The 18,717-nt window shown below is 45.1% G+C and overlaps 1 long non-coding RNA gene across 1 annotated transcript; it reads left to right on the forward strand.

Moving 5' to 3' along the window:
* The first annotated feature begins 2,002 nt into the window (after positions 1-2,002).
* Positions 2,003-18,556, forward strand: LOC121671103. The gene is made up of 3 exons (XR_006018389.1): positions 2,003-2,095; positions 13,877-13,881; positions 18,542-18,556. It is a non-coding gene; the product is annotated as an uncharacterized LOC121671103 (long non-coding RNA).
* The last annotated feature ends 161 nt before the right edge of the window (positions 18,557-18,717 follow it).

An 18,717-nucleotide genomic window follows, 5' to 3' on the forward strand; every position in this document is an offset into this window, starting at 1 on the left:
GGCTCGGGCTCAGGCTGGCGGGGCTGTGGTGGGCGGCCGCCGGCGGGGCTCAGCGCCCGCGGGCAGCGGCGGGGCCGCGGGGCGCCCGCATCGCCGGGTCATCAGAGCCCGGGGCGCTCCCCGCTGCCCGCGCCCGCCGCTCGCCGCCGCCGATCAAAGGAGCCCTTGTCCGCCGGCCGCCGGACGAGCAGTTCTCCGGCTGACCTGAAGGCTTCTTCCTCTTCGCGATCATAAAAATGGGATGGGGCAGGAAACAAACAAACAAGCCCCCCCGCCCCGCCGAAGCACGCTGTGCACCTCGCCAAGCCTCCCCCGGCGCCGGGGCAGCGGCGGGGGCAGCAGCGGCGGCGCGGGGCCGGGCGGGGCGGAGGAGCGCCGTGTCCGATGGAGCGGCCCCTGCACCTGCCCGCCCGCGCCGGCTTCTCATTTCTCCCCAGGCGGTTCAGGAGAAGGAGGGAGAGGATGCACGGGGAATGTTAGCGGCTGCATGTCTGCGTCTCGGTGCCTGCTTCCATGCACACTCATCGCCTTTGTCAAATTAATGCAGTCACATACGCTTTGCAAGATCTTACATCCTCGTTCACCGAGTGATTTCTCCTCGGGAGGGAGGTAGCTGTGACTTCTTGCACGGAGAGGCAGCTCTGAGCTCTGTCAAAAGATTTCTCAGCCAACTGAGTATCAAAAGATATTTGTTTCATCTTTACAAAGTTTCAGTTTAATTAAGTTTCATTTTTACTAAGAGACTGACAAACATCAACAGCAGAAATACGAGTTGCCGTCATTCCTCTCACTCAAACCAGACACCACGCTCCTTTCTGCTGCCTGCCTTTAGAGGTTTATTACCTCTGAGGCAGACATGGCAGGAATTTCTGAAATCTTTTATTACCAGCTACACACACTAAAATGTCTGCGGCTTAAGGGGGGTAACCTCCTCCTACCAAGAAAGGTAAAAACTGAATCCCCACTTCTTTATGGAACAGCCCAGTGAGTGATCCGCAGGGCAGATGCAATGAAGAGGGGAAAATTATAACTGGGCATTAGCTGTTAAAATGAAGTACTTTTACAAAATGAACCTCTGAAGAAGGAGATTTTATTTACTAAAAAAGCAATAGAAGTCTCAAAAATGGGCAAGAAAAAAAATTCTGAAGATCTAGAGAACAAAAACACTGCATTTTCTTACAGAGAGGAGTGAGGGAAATGCTGATTACATCCGTTCCAGGATCAGTGTTCAAATTATCATAAATATCTCACTTTCACCCTTTCCTGCAGTAATTCTTACAGAGTTCCAGTCCGATTCCTGGGACAAGCCATGTGTTCCTGCAGGTTGCTCCTGTCAGTACCTGATGCATTAAACAATAGCAATTTTCACCAAGCAAAGTAAAAATAGAGAAGGCATTAAAAATACATGTAATTTTGTAACCAGGTGCCTATTGTAGCCTTCACTGCAACAAAGCTTGGGAAGCACGGGGTAATGCGTAAACAGAGTGAACTAAAATGGCATAAAAGGACTTGTTTCAAAAATTTTAGATGAACAAAAAAAGTAAAACTGCCTAATTCACCACAAAGAGACAGAAAAGGAAGAAACTCCTCTGGCAATCTGTAAATAGCCCAAAGAGGACTAACGTACCTGACAGGCAGTGAGAGAGTTTCCGTTCTTGTAGAACCTCGTGTTTGGAAAGAGAGAGCAGATGTTGGTGACACAGGCTGTGAGAGGTGTGATCTGTGAGTCAAGCACTGAGATTCCTGTTTGGGTCTTTCTTAGGAAAAACTCCCAGCAAGTCAATAGTGTGACATGCTTCTTGAGAATAGTATCAGTGTTCCTGTGGGCACCCGGAGAAGTGAGGTTTGCAGAGGGAGACAATCGTGAGGTGGGGGTCTCATCTTGTCCCAGTTAAAAAGTGATAAGACATGAGGAAATGGCCTCAAGTTCTGCCAGGAGAGGTTTAGTTTGGATTTTAGAGAAAATTTCTTCACAGAAAGGGTTGTCCAGCCCTGGCACAGCTGTCCAGGGCAGTGGTGGAGTCCCCATCCCTGGAGGGATTTAAAAGCTGTGTGGATGTGGCACTTGGGGACATGGTCATTGGTGGCCTTGGCAGTTGGATTAGATGGTCTTAGAGGGCTCTTCCAACCCTATCATTTTAGGGATGACAGACCTATAGCTTCATTCTGCTAGTGGACATGCCCTACAGATTCCTGAAGGCAAACCCCCCATGCCAAGTTGAACCAAGGAGCACGTTGCCCTTGTATTGATTCCGGTTAAACACTATGTGTTTGCTTCCCTCTTACTCACCTTCCCCTGCTAGGACTGTGACTTCACCAAGATAAGAAACAAAAAGGCAGACCAACAACAGAAAGTTCACACCACAACTGAAAGAAACAATTTACCCTCGAATTTAGACATAAGAGTAAATAGTTTGTCCTTACTTCTTGCTGAGGTGTGCTGCTCGAGTGATCTTACTGCTTGCAGTGAGAAGGAGGAGAGGAAGAGTCTGCAGCTTCATCCTTTAGGGACAAGTTTGGAGGGGTCTGGCACTGCTGCTCACAATGGACTTCTCTGGACTTTTGATGGACCAGGTTGAAACAAATACATGGTAAATTCATAGAACCAAATAACATTCGACATACAATTTAGAGTCAGAATATGAAAAAAAGGGAGTTAATATGGAAAAGCACACTGTTAAATCCATGTCCTTGAAAAACAAAGACTGCTGCTCACTGCTAATTTGAGAGGAGATAGCAATACTTAGCAGTACTATCCCCTAAAAATCTGGCTAGGGAAGGAAGGTGCTCCAAAACCTGTGCTCACTAGTAGTTCAGAAAATCATACAAAAATGGATTCACCGTCCAGCCTTCAGGAAAACAAACTGCATCCCAGCAGCTCAACTGGAATTCCTCAAAGAGTGAAGAAAAGCCAATGACCCATTCAATATTGTGTTCTCCTGTTGGTCCAAATGACCACAGCAAGACCTCATTCCCAGTATGACCTCTGGGTGACATTTGGGACATTAGGACTCATTTACGGTACTGTGAAACAACATTATTGATACTTGTATCTATTTCCTTTTGGAAAAGCTCGCTTTTCCAAGCAGCAAAGCCAGGGTTCATGGAACAAACAACATGGATGCTGCTGTGTGAGTTTGACCACCCCGCTCAATCCTGCTGATCCCTTCCCCGTCATGTCCTCTGCTATAGGAGAGGAAAATGGGGAACCTCCTGCCTTCCCTCGTTAGCCCTGTGCATGTTCAGTGCAGTTGGACTGTGAGAATTTAGGTGGTAAAGTTTTACCACACTGAGTATTTCCTCATTTGAGTCTGGTTGTGTTTCTCTGTAGGTTTGTAATGCGTCCAAGCCTGGGTAATTTCTCATTCAGGCAAGCAAACAGTGTAGGTCTCAAAATATTTGTTTCAGTGCCTAAATTATTCAGGTCTAATTGTATCGTATTACAAAGCTTTGTCTTTGTTAGGCAACAGGCTTTGCAGTGCAACTGATTTGCAGGTGTTTGCAAGCCTGATAAAACACTTGGCTGAAAAGCTGCCTTTTTTTTTTTTTTTTTTGGCTGTTTTTGAGCTTGCCTAAGAGCCACACACATTGCTGCAGCTAGCACTGGCTAACATGCTCTTCAGGGTCCTGAATCTCTGCAGCCATACCAGGAACCATCGTGTTAAATGTTACTGGGACAATACTGGGTGATATTGTCAAAAGAGGTGATGTAAAACTGCACGTACCATATGCAGATGGCATGATAACTGATAATGGTGTAAACCCAGAAGAAAAAGAGAGAGGAGAGAATTGAGATACATTAACCCCAGGTTTCCTGTGCAGTGCTAATACAGTTGTGAAGGCTTAGTCACACTTTTCTGGTTAGCTTTAAAACCACAGCTTTCAGAAAAAAAAAGAGCACAAGCACAGGGAGGCCTTTACTCCAGCAGAAACTGGAGCAGGAACTGCTAGGGACATGCAAAACCCAAGGAATCAACACCCCGCTGTGTTTCCAAGCAGCTGTCTGCACTGGGGCTCCACAGCACTGGGGCCCTGTGGCACCGGGGCTCTGCGGCGCTGGAGATCCACGACAGAGCTTCCAAGGCACTGGGAATCCAAAGCAGCTGGGAGTCCAGAACATGGAAGCCCTGTGCACTGCGGTGCCTGAGGTGGGGGCTGGGGGGCTGCAAGTGGGCTGGACTCCCCCAGCCCGCACAGTGGGTGTTGACCTCTTGGGAATGCTGCACCCTCACAGTGCCCATGTGTTGGTGTGCCCTGGCAGCGGCCAGGTGTTGGTGAAGAGCAGGGGCCTGCAGCTCATCCCAGCACAGCCTCAGGATCCCCAGCTGGGAGCTCCTGCAGGGACGTGGATGTGGCAGGAGGAGCCTCAGGAGCCATCAGCAGTGGTGGTGTTGCCCCAGCATGACCACCAGCCCTGCTGCTCCAGCTCTGGTCTTTCCTGTCATCGTGGTTCACGTTTAATTGTAGGTATTTCTCTTTTGGAAGTGTTTGCTGATGCTGTCATCTCAAAAGCCTAAACTTTGTGTTTTATTGGTGTAATCACCATCTTTATTACTGTCAGGCCTTGCATCCAGTAGTGTCCTGGTGCCTCTATTGCAGAGCTGGCATTGCCCAGGAGCCTGGTGGTTGGGCAGTGGAGTGCTGTGCCAGGGAGGGGCTGGCACGGGGGCAGTCGGATGATCCTGTGGGGTGTGTTTGGAGCTGCTTTGGCACAGGAAGTGCCAGCAAGTTAGTAGCAGCACTGACCAAAGACTGAACCAGGTGGGGGACCCTGGCTGTGGGGAGTATTTTGAATCAGGGACTTGTAAAGCGTGTGCTTGGTCTCTGTTTCTCCTGGCTCAGTGAGAGTAGCTGGATTCCACTCAGTAACAAGATTAAGGCTGATAATAGGTTGGACTGTGGTGCTGTTTGAAGCTGAATTGTAAATGCCTGGTGTGTCTGTACAAAATAATTAAAGTTGACAAATAAAGGAGCACAGGTTTTTGGGTCCATGTGATAGTTTACATATGACTTGTTGTCCAGGAGTTGTTACTTGAGCAGCTTTGCTCAGTTCTGCAGAGGCTTTGAGGCTGGAAGCCACAATCACAGTGTGTTACAGTCATTCCATATTCTGAGAGCATCGGAGGAGCCCAGAGTTCTGCAGCAAATATCTTTGTGATGCACTTGTAGCACTTTTTTTTATGTATTTATTTATTTAATTATTAAAAAGTAGAGAATATGGCAGAATCTGGAAGCTGGGGAGGAGGGGGTTGGTTATCAGCTGAAAGGATAAGGGGAACATTACAGAGTAAAACATGCTCCAAAGCTACTCCTGGCAGCGTCAGCCCTCAGGATAACAGGATTGCAGACTTACTCTGCCTTGTCTTTTCTTTATAAGATAATGAGATGAACATCACCCATTTTCTCAATGATAGAATAATCTTTTCATCATCAAGTATCAGAATAATAAGTATTTTTGCTGTTTGCTGTAAAGGTGCATTGAATGGTTGGAGAAGTCCAGTGGAGTGCCTACACTACCTAGAGAAGTGAGGATAGTGAAAGCATCTTGGAGGATGCTCAAGGTCCACTTTCCTTCTAGTGTGATAGTCTGGCTGTGTTGAGAGACCAGGTAAAGCTGAGTTCACAGAGCTGCAGCACTTCTGAAAAACACAGGCCTCGTTCTTCCTCAGGAACGCAATGAAAGGTTCCTCAGGAACGCAATCAAAGGTATGGGATCTCCCATCAATATTAAATCAAATACATGGCATCTACCAAATATGTTAGTGGGAAATTGAAAGTACAGCAAAGAAGCAAAAGAAAAATGCTGATTATTTCAGTGGAGTGAAGTGGTGACCTTTTTGTATTTATATGTCTTTATTGAAGTATCCTGTCCAACAACACTCTGAATTATTGTTCAGAATATAAAATTATTCATAGCTAAATACAACTAGTAGGGCATGGCAGTGCTGTGTGAGGGCATTGTGTAAGGCACACACATCCAGCATATCTGCGCTGTGTTGGCCACATTAGATGGTTGAAGGATGAGAAGGCTGTTAGCAGGAAAGAGGAACTCTTTGAGGGACAGGTCCTGAGGTGTGTGTTTTCTCAGCAGGCTGGAAGAATGTCCAGCCTGGTACAGCCACTAATCAGGTTATCCCTGCCAAGGGCTGTGATTGTTTTCAGTGTCATAGTCTATTACTACAGCGAGCCACTGATGGACTGCAAGGCTGATAAACATACTCAGCACCACAGGCTGTGTCTGCTGGAGTCTGGAGTACAGTTACAGTCAAGAAGATTGCTAAGGCTGGGAGATATTCAAAAGAGAGGAAAGAAATGTTTAAATTTAGGATGACAGATTAAAAATATTCATTAGTAATGTCTAGGCCACTGGAAAACAATCAGCCATAATGTAACAAAGCAGTGGGTAGTGACACCTTGCCTGGCCTGGTGGGAAATAAGTCCCATTTTTCTGTTCTTTCTTGCTGTTGGCACCCTGGATGAGAGTTTCTTTTCACCACCCAAATGACATAAGCAAATAGTCAGCAAGAAAAATGGGTTGTGTTTCAATGTCACAGATTATCTGGCTCCACGGCCCTGCACATGAGATCATTTGAACCAAGTCCATGACTTAAATGTCTCTTTCTGGTCTTTTTTTAATCCCAAATGACAAAGTACAAGGCTTGTATAGCACAAGTACAGTATGGAAAATGGGGAGGAAAAAGTGCTGACTCTGGACTGTCAGAACACTGGGAGAGTTGTCCTGTTCCAAGCCGTCCTTCTTAGGTCACACTGTGGTAGTAGATCTGGGAGAGAAAACCAATAGGTTTTTCTAATGCTTTACATTCGATTTTCTGCCTTAAAATATGAAAGGGCAAATGTGCTGTATGTGTGAATGCAAAAATGGGAAAACAAATCTCTATTGTTTTTCTCAGTGAGAACTTGTCCTGCCTTCCCTTGGGCCTGTGTCAAAGCTTCTGGAAACTTCATGGGTGACATCAAGAGCCAGGACATGGCTGTGCCCTGGGAAATGGGCCCCCTCGGGTAGGTGCTCGTGCTTTGTGTATTCAGCTGCAGATGTCTGAGCATTCTTACAGTTAAGCTCAAGTATTAAAGCAAATGCCTGCTCTGCGCTCTGCTGCCAAGGCATGAGCACACCTGTGCCAGGTGGAGCTCCACAGGGATCCCTGCTCCCTGCCAAGCCATAGAGAGCTGCTCCCATTCCTTCAGTACCAGAGAGGTGCCCTGGCATTGCCAGCTCAGCGCCTCCGTTCCCCTCGCCCTGGCTGGGCAGCCCTTACATAATGCCAGCAGTGGTCTTTTCCCCCGGGAGCTGAAAGTCTTCCCCTTTCCAGAGGGTTATTTCCCTCCCTGTTTAGTCTTTTTCCACTTCCATTTACTTGCCTCAATATTTCAGTTTGCCTACTCTGATCCTGCTTTTACCTCTTCTGTTGGCTCTGTCTCTTTTTGCCTGTCTCTGTTTCACTGAAGCTTTTACTGTGAGGAGGATCAAATAATTGCAGGGTTAAAGCAGACCCTTGAACTCACAGCGTTTAATGGGTTTGTAATTAGGCCATGTATCCCTGTGAGAATGGGCAGTCTGGGAATTCGCCAGGATTTACAGGGGGATTTAGTAGCCTACTAAGAGTTTCCAGACCTATTACATTCCTTAAGAAGTCTTAAAGACACCACTGATTTTGGCAGGGAACTAGGATGTCTCTAAATACACATAGAACTGAGGGATGAAAAGTAGAAAACTACTTATTTTGTAAAGAACAAGGAAAAGTTTCAAAGTTTTTATAATTTGAAATGCAGAAATAGATGTTCAACATTATCTTGGTAACACATGCCTGGCTTAGAGCGTATGATGTGTGTTTTCCCTGAGAATTCATATTTACATATTTGATAAGACATGAATATTAAAACACACTTTAACCAGGCTCTGTGTATGCATTGTAATGTAGGTATATGTGACCACTGCTGCTTTCTGATCTTGGAATATGTAATTGTGTTTAAAAAAATCATGAAGTCTTTGCTTTCCTCCATCCTACCTGTTTGCCATTTATAAGGTTCTGTGGCATCACATTTTCTGTGTGTTTTGGGGAGATCAGTGTCTGTTAAATGCCAGGTGATTTTATTATGAAGCCCTGGTTTATTTTTTACTCACAACTGAGACAAGCACAAACTTCTGTTGTTGTTTACTTTCCAGAGAGGAAGGGAAAATTACATCTAACCTAAAAATACCTTCCTCCCCCTACCCCATGTCTCAGTGCTTTGAGCTTGGGCAGGGTGGAGGATAAGAAAAGGCAGAAAACAACTGGGCAGTTTTCTCACAGTAGCATGAAATTGCTGGTTTTTCTTCCAGGTTAAAGAAACCCAAACCATAATTAACTTTCTTCTCTCTGTTCAATAATTACCCTGAAAAAGACCACAGCAATAAAAACTAGTCTGCTTACCTGTGCAGCAAAGGGAGTGTAGAACTTTCTGGAAATTTGACCTATCCAAGTTTGGTTTTGGATCAGCTGTGGGTTTGACTTATGAAATTGGGTTCTAAGTTCGAATTCAGATTTTCTTGTAACTGTAATGTATATCAGGATCTTTCAGAGTGGTTTGAGCCCATACCCATGTCTCCTGACTGCAGCAATCCAAGGGCACTTGTTCATGTCAAATTGATTAGCTCCTGTGAAGAGTTTGGAAGTTACAGTGAGTTTAAGTCTTGTTTAAATACAAGACTATAAATTCAGCTGTTTCTGTACCTATTACAACATAATTTCACTGATGGCATCCTGAGCACTAAAAACATGTGCTTCTAAAAATGCTGACGTTGGGAGAAGTGGGATAAAAGAAAAATACAGGAGTCTTCCTTGGGCTTAGTAGTTTGGGGTTTATCTCTATCAAGAGCTACAGGGAACTTTTATTGCTGTTCTTACACAACCTCAGAGTAGCTCTGTCACCTGTGGGCAGAGTAATTCCATGATAGTCCTTGGCATTACACTGGATTTATACCCCTGCTCTCTGACTCGAAGCAGAGTTTGGGTTTCTGTGAGTGACAGCAGCAGCAGGAACCCACAGTTCAACGTGTCACACTGTGAGCTCTTAAAATATCATCAAAACTATCAATCTGAAAAGCTGGAAAACAAATTTGCAGTTCAAACATGAAGCACAAAGTGTCCCTTCCTCTTTTTTCACTGAATTAGCTTTTGAAAAGGCCAAGAGCTGCTGCAGAGATAACAAGGGCTGAAGAATTTAGAGCAGGTGGTACCAACTGTGCAAGCCCAGCTCGCAGCCAGAAGGATCCGACCCCCAGCTGTGGAGCAGCCTGGGGGATCTGGAGCGGCTCCTGTGGGAGGACAGAGCGGTCTGGCCGGAGCACCGAGGCTGCCCCACGAGTGGGGATTTTTCTCTCTCCCTCAGAGAGATCCCCAGGGAATGCCACAGCAAAATTCAACAAGATGGCCATGAAGAAATAGCCTAGTTTAGGTCTCTGCTTCTTCACTGATGGGGGAGATGGTGGACACTGGGTCTGCATTTGCCAAGCAGAGGTCCTGTGGAAGAGCAAATCCTGATGTTTATTTTTGTAGGGGATAATAGCACTTACCTACCATGTGTGAAGGTCTAGAAAATATGGTTGGTTAAATTTCTTCGTGTGAAAATTGTGACATCCATTCTTCATTTCTGAGGACTGGAAATGGTAGTATTGGATTCTTACGAAATACAGTCATGCATTGATGTAATTTCCACATGTTTTCATAGACTTTTAAGATTTTCTTGTCTTAGACTACTGTTACAAATTGACCTTCACTCCAGCAAGAGTTCCTCTGGAAAGTATTCAGAAATTCTCAGAACTAGTAGAATGATTTTCCTTATTTTCATACTTTAAAGAATTATTTCTGTCACAGCTGTTCTTGATTTAGGTGAGGGAATGATGCAAAACAATGGCTATAAAATACTACACACCCCTCTAAGTGCGCTGAGCTTGTCTCACTTCTGTTCTCTTCACCCCGTGTATGTGATTTTCCAGCACTGTGAATGCTCTGAAGTCTCTCCTTGTAGAAATCCCCCCTTGCCCTTTGGGAATGTCCCGTGCATCCTGTCCGGGGCAGCTCCTTTGGGAGCGCGTTCAGGTGGAAGGTAGAGCCCTGCTGGTGGTACTCGCTGCAGGGACACGTGTTCATCCTCCTGCTCAGCGGAGGTTCTTCCCTGGTTTGCCTGGGCTTTGGTCCCCAGGAGGGTAAAATCCACCTTTCCCGTAGTGCAGGGTGGTGCCTCGGAGTCCATCGGCCCAGGCTGTGCCTCGTGGTGAGAGTGAGAGAGCGAGGAGGAGTTTCCACATCGGTGCCTTCAGCTGCCCCTGCTCCCCTGAGCCCCCAGGGCAGTGTTTGCCTGGTGTACCTGCACCGAGGGAGCCCTGTCCTGTGCCCTTTTACATTCCAAATGACTTCTTACATTGTGAAATTTCAGCTCTTTCCATTTACAGTTTACAATTTCTTCACAGAGAGGTTTTTTTGACCTTATATTTTATTCAAGCTTTTCTTGACAGTTTTAGGTAAATACTGTCTTTGCTTATGCATCATTTACAGCTGTTCTTTAGCTTTTCTATTCTTCCTTTTTCACTGACTGGCTGCTCTCATGTTTATGAGTTCTATTTGTTTCATCTGAGACAAAAATCCTCTGCCCTCAGCATATATTATCACACTGATTATTAGTTTTTGTTTACAGATAGGAGCTTGCTTTTACTATGTAAATAACATTCTGCTCTGATGGCTGAGCCAAAACAAAATTCATAAGAGTGTTTATAAATATTTATTCTCACCTCTTCCCAGGTCTTGTGTACCCTATGCTCTGAAACACTCCTGGAAAACCCTGCTGTATCTTGGATAACTTAATGTCAGATATCCTGGATAATCTTTATAGTTGATATGAGGTGGTAGCAATAAAGAAAAAGTATTTTGCCTTTTATCTTACAGGTGGCTTTTTTATACTGTGTCTGATGCAGATATTGGTTTCTTAAGAAGCCTTTAACACTGCTGGGATGATAAATGAAAATGTACTGTATCTTTATAAGATGACTGGGCAGAATGAGATTAAAATTGGAAGTGTGTGTGAGACAAGACTGAAATGTTGTTGTTGGGGTTTTTTTCGCATGAGCTTGTACTCCCTGGAAAACCCTTGCTAGTGTCAGACAAGCCCTGAAACATTCCTTGATCATGGTGACTTGGCTGCAGCTTCCCCCTGGCCAGTAAAAAATCATCACTGATGCAGTTGCCTTGATGGCACTTATGAGATCAAAGGATGAGATTTCTCAAATGATTTTGCTAAGAGTGAGTAAAACAAAATAGTTTTTCATTATCTTTTATATGATTTAGTGAAGATTAGAGGGAATAATCCAAATTTTTTGAGGATTTAAAAATGAACCATTCTGCTTGCAGCATTTTAGGAGATTAGAAATTTGAATCTATGAAGATGTTCACAGCTTTGTTAAGATGGATTCAGAGTTCCCAGCTTTAGTTATTATAAAGATACTGACCAGTGATACTTTATTTTTAATTTTCTTCTCATCTTGTGGTGGAGAAGCACAATAATATTTTCCAACATAATAATAATTAGGTCTTTTTCTGTATCAGCCTTAATAAAATAAGATGCACCTGAAGTTCTTTTGTTTGAGCTGAGACCGACAGAAAGCTTAGAATGTGAAGAGGGAATACAGATCCAGGCCAATGTGACATTTCTGTACTGGTGGTAGGGCTCAGGAGGAGGGGTCAGTCAGTGGTGGTTTTCCTTTTCTCTGAGCTCAAACTCAGAAGATTTAGAAGTTCTGAAATTTCAGAAGTTCTGAAGACGTTTTCCCTGAAGTTTTAAGGTTTACCTGGCTGGACCACTTGCTAAATTTAAAGGGTTTGGGTGCTAGGGGATTGAATTAAATAAGCACCTGAGGAGGTGACACCACTGCCTTTCCATGCCCCGGTTTTGCTAGAAGAAAGTTAATGAATGTGTTTATTACAGCTCAACCCCCCCCCGAAAATGTCAGATACAACATCTGCTTTGGTTACTGCTGTAGTTGCCTCTGCCTTTGGTTAAGCTCTGACCTGCTCTGGGCCTGTGTCTCTGCTTCCATGGCAAAACCTGCTGTGAAATTACAGTTTCCCTGGGGATAATCAGACAATCTCTGGGAATAATTTAAAAATCCGGTGTTAAAAGGAGCCCCTGGTACATCCCCTTTTAAACACTAATAGCCTTCCCAGGTGGCAGCCCAAGGGAGATAAAGGATGGGAGCAAAGGGAGCTTGTACACTTTTGGAAACAGAGTCACAGTTATCCTTTGTTTTGAAACGCTGATCTTTCCCTCTTGCCACAAAAAGCCTTTCCCCACTATAACCCTTGTGGAATTGGGAAGGGCACTGACAGCAAACAGGGCACAGGGGCCAAGCTGAGCCCCCAGACACTGAGGATCCGGGAGGTGGGCAGAGATATACCCTTGGGGTCCCTGGAGGCTAGGTGCCCAGAAATACTGAAAACAGCGTTTCTAAGTTTGAAAACATTGTTCTTGGTAGATTTCACTACACTGGCCTCCTCTTCAGCACGACTGAAAAGTCTGAAACTTGTCTGAGTCTCTCTGCCTGTGTTTCTGCCATGCTGTGTGTTGGTCCCAGATCTTCTCACTTGGGCTCTTTGCTGGTTTACAGTGAAAAGAAGCAGGACGAGAATGTTTGAAATATTACAGCAGTTTCTAGCACAGCACATACTTCCACTATTTGTTTCCAGGTGGTATTTAAGATGATGCAATTTAACATGCTAGAATTATCTTCTGCCAAAACAAAGATTAACAATTCTGGATTTTGTATTTTCTAAAGAAGAGTGCTCTGTGGTTACCTAGCAAGGTATGTTCAGTGAGTAGTTCAGTTTTCTAGAGCTGCAGCCATTTATAGTACAGGTCCCACCTGCTTTCCATTAGACCTTGAATTCATAAATTATTTACATGCTTTTGGAAAAAAATCTAGTCTGTCGTATACATTCTTTCCTCCCTTTAACTGTACCAGAATAATGGGTTTTATGAGGGCCTGCTTCTGTATCAGTCAGCTGCCATTCTTACCAGGAATTTTATTTAGTTTATTCCACTTCCCATGTGAGCTGCAGAAACGAAATCTCATAACTCATTGTGAGCTGACCATATATGAGGGAACAGTGACATGTCATTGTCTGAAAGTAAGTGGAAGATATTTGAAATTGTCTGAGAACAATGCCTGGGATTAAATGGATGCTCTGGCACATGGAGCACTGCCACAGTAATACAACTGTCACTTAAAGGACATCCTTGGGCAGTAACATTCCAAGTCACCTCACAGAAGAAGGGACATGAAGTACCCCTGGCCCCTTAATGGCTTCAAAGCGTGTCTGGGGTAAGGCCCATTAGAGGCCTGGCTTCAAAGCATGTCCAAATTGCAAGAACTTGACCTCTGAATAAAATTCTAATAAATGTTTAAGCAGGAAGGGGGGTTTGGGACGGGAGGTGTGTCATGCAGCTCCCCAGCTGAAAGAAGTCTAAGGAGTCAAGTAATACAAACTGAGGAATTCACTCCTATGTATTTGAAGTCCTCATCATAGAGGTGGAAGGGTGAGAAACTGAAGAAGCTGTTACTCTCTTGGAGTTTCAAGCACAGTTCCTGGTGTCTGCAGTAATTTTTAGAAGATTTAGGGTAGAAATAGGCACAGTAGAATGTGTGATAAGTTGTACCTGTATTTAACAGTTGAGAAGCTGTTTAGGATTTTCTGAATATAAACTCTAAGAGAAAACAAGGTGCAGTCTTGTGTTGCTCATGATCAAGTTTGAGGAATAGAAAGGAATACTAAACTTCATACTCTCTTTCTGTCATTCCTAATGAGCCCACTCTCCCAAATTAAAGGTGCTGTGTATGTAATTTGAATATATCTTATTATAATGGAATCTTCTCCTTACTCTTCTTAGGTTTAGCAACTGTAATTTAGATTTCATATTTCCATCTGAAGTTAATTGTTATTCCTCCTAGTTCAGGAGAAGCTGCCAGTTGTGCCTAATGAAGAGAACTCAAGGTAAATTATGCTTCTTGTCAGTTAATTTAAATTTTGTGCTGGCGTTCAGAAGAGATCCGTCTCATCCCATAAACATTATTAGCATTATAGCATTATTTATTTGGGGAAATTATTGTGTACATGAAATAAGCTTTTTGGAGTGAAGATTTCTTCTGGCCAAACCCCACAGTGCTCTGCTTTGCCCTTACTATTTTAAAATTGTGTACTTTTGGCAGCTGTTTAAATACGTGTTCCCAACATAATAATTTTCCATACACACTTTTCCCCAGAATGACAGGGATTGGGCATAAAAAGTGTTATTTTAGGACACGGTGGGAGAAGGAAAGAAATACTGACTGTGTTATACAGAGGTTAAGCAAAATCCTGGTGCAGTACAATGTGCACAGAGAACAATTCCAATCGTGATAACCAGCACTGGCACCATCAATAGAGCCCAGAGCCCTCTGGAAAGGAGCAGGGCTGTGTTTGCTCTGATAACACAAAGAGAATAAAAGCCGTCAGGCATCCACAGCACCCAGGAAAACTCCTTCTGGAGAACCAAAAAGCTGTTGTTTTCCAGCATCCTAGGTCACCTTTGGCAGATGTTGGAGCCCAGTGTTGGCCCCAGGTGGGTGGGAGCACAAAGCAGCAGTCAGGGGTTCACGGCAGTGAGAGAGATGGGATTGAAATGGAGGAGCTCAAAATTGTCTCCAGGGTTCAAATGTATCTGTTGTCAGTCACATGAGGGGGGTTCAGGGAGCTGGGAAAGGGGCTCAGGCTGGAGCAAAGGAGGCTCAGGGGGGACCTTGTGGCTCTGCACAAGTCCCTGACAGGAGGGGGCAGCCGGGGGGGTCGGGCTCTGCTCCCAGGAAACAGGGACAGGAGGAGAGGGAATGGCCTCAGGCTGGGCCAGGGCAGGCTCAGGGTGGACAGCAGCAGGAATTTCCCCATGGAAAGGGTGCTCAGGCCTTGGCAGGGGCTGCCCAGGGAGGTGTGGAGTGCCCATCCCTGGAGGTGTCCCAGGAATTCCTGGAGGTGGCACTCAGGGCTCTGGGCTGGGGACAAGGTGGGCATCGGGTACAGCTTGGACTCCATTGTCTTGGAGATCTTTTCCAGCCTCAGGGATTCTGGGATTCTGTGACAATCTGTGTTGACAGGAGAGTAAATAATAGCAAGTAAGCCCCAAATAATGAGATCCTCTGGACATTATTAATCTGATCTGACTTGTACCAGTTCCTCTCAGTTGGTTCTGAGAGGACCTTTAGCAGAAGGTCGGAGTATTGATCCTTTTTATTGTCACAGTGGCTTCATAAGGTGAGTGCATGGAAATTGGTCTGAACTGTCTGAATCAGAGTTCAGACACCTGAGGGCAGGTGTTCACTACTGGGGTGGAATGCAGAGATTTGAGAAGAATCTATGTCAGGATTCAGAAGCAATTTGAAGTCTTAACCCAAAAGAGATGTATTTGATGCTGTTACAGAAAGTCACACTTTCTCCTGATCCCTGCCATCGTTTTTCAGATTACCTCTCACTGGAGCAGGGCGAGCAGTTTACTCTTGAGGTGACAAGGTCAGGTCATCATGTCCCCTGAATAGCCAAATACAGAAGTTTTCAGAGAACTTCATCAGGAGCTTTCTTCTTTTTGATATGCAGCTGTAGTATGGTTTTCTGCAGTATTCTGTTTCCATTCCTTCCATGCCTCCAGTTCTTTTTGGGCATTGCAGAGGAACTGTTCTGTTCCAGCTGCTGTGGTTTGGTGGTGGTGATTATTTGGTTTGTTTGGCATTTGTACTGAAGGTACCACAGCAGCTTGTTTAGAATTGCCCTGCATATTACAGTTCAAATAAATAATAAACCCCTTTTCTCAATATCTGATAGTAAAATTTGTTGCTGCCACTCTGACTTTGTCATGTGAAAGCCAGACAAAAGGACACAGAATAATTTTTGAGATGGATATTCCTGTGGCATTTTGTGGTTCCAGGGAGAACAACCCAGACTATAATTTTTGGCTGCTGTGGAGGGCAGGATTTAGCTGCAGTTATCAGCCCTCTGCTTTTCCCACTCTGGGCTCAGGGATATTTGGAACAGTGTATTTGTGTCATTGGAAGTAGGTGCCCCAGATACAAAACCTGCCCTGAGCTATTGTTGAGTTCATGTTCTGAGGATTATTTTGCAAATAGTGAATGGGTTGGATTCAAAGTGGGGATCTCTGCAAAGGGCCCACCTGCCCCAGTGCTGTGTCGCTGGTTGGCCATTTTGTTCCTGCTTTCACAGGGAGCCCACTGGCACCTTGCACGAAGCCCTGTGAGTAAACAAAAGTTACACATCATGAGCAATGTTTGTGATTTCTGTGTGTACATAACACATAGCAATGCTTGTGTGGGGGTCATATGGGGTGATGTATTACATTTGTCATGCACTTTGGATCAGTGCATGTGCAAAATTAGTAACAACCCGGTCAGGCAGATGGGAACATTTTTTGAAGAGGTAATGTTCCTTTTTTCCCAATATGTGTGGATTTTCCCTTCTCATTGTGTATTTATATGAAGCCTCACAGAAATGATATTAAATGCTGGATCACTTGTATGTTTTGGTCACATATTGCCTGATCTTTCAGGCAGGAGACAGGGTTCTTGAAGGCAAGCTGCTCTGGGAGTTCCTGGGTAGTGGACTGTGCCAGCTAAATAAAATGCTGGTGTAAAGTGAAGGTGGGATCAGCCTGCAGGTTCTGTGGGAAGGATGTGTAAACTCACCTCCTGAGGAGAACCAAGAAAACTCTGAAGAGATGAAAAAAATCAGAAGAGAAATAGCTGAGTCACCCAGTTTTCCAAAATATGGCTGGAACTGTACCATCTGCTGAGTGTGCTGTGAGTCAGGTTCCAGTTAGTTCTTTGGAGTCAGGTTCAGGATCAGTGCAAGGTGGACATGCTTTCATTGAAGTTGACAGACTCACATTCTTTCCCACACAGCTGAATTTAATCCAGCCACTCAAGTGATTGTAGATGGTTTATGGAGTTGGTATCAGAGTCATAAATCCAGATTTAGAGCCCTGGGCTTGCTCATTCAAATTTGGTTTATGGCAGTGATGAAATGGCTCTGCCAGTGCCTTTGTAAGAGAATCCTTTTAGGGCTAATCTAAGGCAGCTGCATTCTTTGTTGGAGTTATTTTCTGATTTTGCATGCTGTAGGAACAGAGTGATTGAGTGGAGTAGCTCTTACCAGCTCTCAGTTGTATCTGTTTATGTGCTGTGGCTTCTTGCTGTGAGTCTCCCTGTGGCTGTGGCACACCTGGCAGGTACCACGCATCTGTGTGCCACCATGCCATAGCCAGTGGCCACTGCCTGGGGCACCAGGGCTGTTGAAAAAGCTGTTCTTGCATCAGCTTTATCCCCCTGGCTCTGCATGTTCTGTGTTTGGTGTCAGTGCCATGGTGCAGCTGGACTGGGATTTCAAGAGCTGAAGGACAGGGTGACCTGCAGCACAACTGCGATCCCAGCAGTTTTGCAGGAAAGAGAAGCTCAGAATCCAGACTCCCTGATGTGCTCTGTCTCCATTGCCACAACTAAGACAATATTTTGGTGTGTAAGACCTTGAGAAGGCACTGCTGAGTTTTTGTATGAAGATCTTCTGGCATCATAAGTAAGCTGATAATTACACCTGTCTGCTCTGCAGGCACAGGGCACAGCTCTGCACTCTGGAAAGTCTCCTGTAGTTTCTCAGCCAATAAGATAACTTCAAACAAGCAAACAGAGCAAGTCAGATGAAGTCATCCTTCTTAAAATACACACATCAATTATGTTAACTGTAATAATAATAATAAAATAAAATAAATAAAATACACCACTTCAAATAGAACCAAGGGGGAAATCTCACTAGTCAGAAAAAAGGAAGCAAGTCAGAACTGACATTAAAAATACAAAAGAAAAAGCAGAACTGAATAAAGGGTCTGATTACCCCCCAAACATTCTGCAGGACATTTTCTAATGCAGAATTGCCCAACACTGAGCTCAAGGGGCTGCTGTTGTTACTCACTCTCTCACTCACTCACTCACTCACTCTTGCTGTACAGTATGTGAAGACACCAAAATGCAGCATTGGAGCAGAGTGTCCAGGCAGCTTTCACTGGATGCCTTGTTGGGGTTGGTGTCTGACAATAGAAACACAACTCACAAACTGTGATTCTTTTGCACTTGTGTCTGACTAAATGCAGGTGTTTGGCAGCAGGAGCACCACAACCCCAAACACAGTGTCCCAACAGAGCAGCTTTTGTTGAGCAATAAGGAAACCTTATTCCCTCCCTGTGCAGCAGAGAGCAGCTGCAGCTGGTGCCGGAGCGCTGCTGACCAGGGACGTCAGGGACACAGGGACCAAATGCGCTGACCAGGGACGTCAGGGACACAGGGACCAAATGCTCTGCCCAGGCTGTGGTGCCCCAGGCTGTGTGGCCAGGCCTGGGCACCTCTGCTCTGTGTTCATGCAGAGCCTGGAGCTCTAAGAGCTCTCAGTGCTCCATGGATGAGGGGGGAAGGGTTGGGTTCATCCAGCACTGGTACTCTCCTTCGGCTGCTCTCCTCAGGAGCCAGGGCGGTGCTCCAGCACCCAGAGTATCCGTGCTGGAAGGTCTCCTGGAGCACTTCCCACTGCCAGCATTTTAATCGAGTTGGCATTGAAATATCGGCTCACTGTGGTATTTTTG

This window comes from Corvus kubaryi, unplaced genomic scaffold (genome assembly GCF_017639235.1).
Source record: "Corvus kubaryi isolate FWS band 111438036 unplaced genomic scaffold, C.kubaryi_AGA036_p1.0 37397, whole genome shotgun sequence".
Classification (NCBI taxonomy): Eukaryota; Metazoa; Chordata; class Aves; order Passeriformes; family Corvidae; genus Corvus; species Corvus kubaryi.